Source organism: Oncorhynchus mykiss, chromosome 30, assembly GCF_057628025.1.
Source record: "Oncorhynchus mykiss isolate SJ-2025 chromosome 30, ASM5762802v1, whole genome shotgun sequence".
In the NCBI taxonomy this organism is placed as follows: domain Eukaryota; kingdom Metazoa; phylum Chordata; class Actinopteri; order Salmoniformes; family Salmonidae; genus Oncorhynchus; species Oncorhynchus mykiss.
The window spans coordinates 37182635-37184992 of record NC_143051.1 but is presented as its reverse complement, the minus strand read 5'-3'; positions in this window follow the sequence as shown (position 1 = coordinate 37184992).

Sequence of the window (2358 nt, the reverse complement as noted above, 5' to 3'; positions counted from 1 at the left end):
CAAAGTTCTTAACTGACTTGCCTAGTTCAATAAAGGTTAAATAAAATAAAACATTAAAATCTGATGAGTGTCAGAGCCTGTGTAGTAGGATTCAATCTTAGTCCTGTATTGATTATTGACTATACTTTTTGTATTCTGCCATATTTCCAGTCACCTTAAATGTGATGTTTTGCGCTTTCAGTTTTGCACGAATGCTACCGTCATTGCGAATGCTAATAGTCACAATGGGTACAACATCTATACACTCACTGATAAACTCAGTCACTCAGTTTATTCATCTATATTATTCTCGGTGGCAACCGGATCATATCCCAGTCCGCTTGATTTAAAAAATCTAGAAGCGTGGATTCCGATTGGTCAGACCAGTGTTGAATAGTCCTTAGCACGGGTACTTCCTGTTTGAGTTTCTGCCTATAGGAAGGGAGGAGCAAAATGGAGTCTTTTAGCAGCGAGAGTAATACAGTCAATGTGTTGATAGAACTTCGGTAGAGATTTTCTCAAATTTGCTTTGTTAAACTTCTTAGGGCTGAGATCCCACTAACGGGATCGATATGACAACAGCCAGTGAAAGTGCAGGGCGCCAAATTCAAAACAACAGAAATCCCATAATTAAAATTCCTCAAACATAGAAGTATTTCATACCATTTTAAAGATACACTTGTTAATCCCACCACAGTGTCCGATTTCAAATAGACTTTACGGCAAAAGCACCACAAACGATTGTTAGGTCAGAGCCAAGTCACAGAAAAACACAGCCATTTTTCCAGCCAAAGAGAGGAGTCACAAAAATCAGAAATAGAGATAGAATTAATCACTAACCTTTGATGATCTTCATCAGAGGACACTCATAGGACTTCATGTTACACAATACATGTATGTTTTGTTCGATAAAGTTCATATTTATATAAAAAAAACTCAGTATACATTTACATTTGTTCAGTAGTTCGAAAAACACCCGGTAATTTTGCAGAGAGCCACAATTTACTGAAATACTCATAATAAATGTTGATGAAAATACAAGTCTTAAACAGTGTAGATACACTTCTCCTTAATGCAACCACTGTGTCAGATTTCAAAAAAGCTTTACGGAAAAAGCAAAGCATTCAATAATCTGAGTACGGCGCTCAAAGCCCAAACAAGCCAAAAAGATATCCGTCATATTGTGCAGTCAACAGAAGTCAGAAATAACATAAATATTCACTTACCTTTGATGATCTTCATTAGAATGCACTCCCAGGAATCCCAGTTCCACAATAAATGTTTGTTTTGTTCAATAATGTCCATCATTTATGATCAAATAGCTACTTTTGTTAGTGCGTTTTGTAAACAAATCCAAACTCACAAAGCGCGTTCACTAGGAGCAGACGAAATGTCAAAAGTTCCTTTACAGTCTGTAGAAACATGTCAAACGATGTATAGAATCCATCTTTAGGATGTTTTTAACATAAATCTTCAATAATGTTCCATCTGGAGAATTCCTTTGTCTGTAGAATTGCGATGGAATAGAGCTTGCTCTCACGTGAATGAGCGTCACGAGCTCAAGGCATTCTGGCAAACCTCTGACTCATTCTCCTCTCATTCGGCCCCACTTCACAGTAGAAGCATCAAACAAGGTTCTAAAGACTGTTGACATCTAGTGGAAGCCTTAGGAAGTGCAACATGACCAATATCCCACTGTATCTTCAATAGGGAATGAGTTGAAAAATGACAAACCTCAGATTTCCCACTTCCTGGTTGGATTTTTTCTCAGGTTTTTGCCTGCCATATGAGTTCTGTTATACTCACAAATATCATTCAAACAGTTTTAGAAACTTCAGAGTGTTAATATGCATAATATACATATATTGCATATATTAGCAACTGGGACTGAGTAGCAGGCAGTTTACTCTGGGCACCTTATTCATCCAAGCTACTCAATACTGCCCCCAGCCATAAGAAGTTAAAATCCCCAGCTACAATAAATGCGGCCTCAGGATATGTGGCTTCCAGTTTGCATAAAGTCCAGTGAAGTTATTTGAGGGCCGTCATGGTATCGGCTTGAGGGAGAATATACACGGCTGTGACCGAAGAGAGTTCTCTTGGGAGGTAATACAGTCAGCATTTGATAGTGATGTATTCTAGGTCGGGTAAACAAAAGAACTTGAGTTCCTGTATGTTATCCCAATCACACCATGAGACGTTAATCATGAAACATACACCTCTGCCCTTGTCATCCTGGAGAGATATTTATTTCTGTCTGTGCGATGAACTGAGAACCCAACTGACTGGACGGACTCAGACTGTATATCCCGAGAGAGCCATGTTTCCCGTGAAACAGAATATGTTACAATTCCTGATGTCTCTCTGGAAGGAAGTACT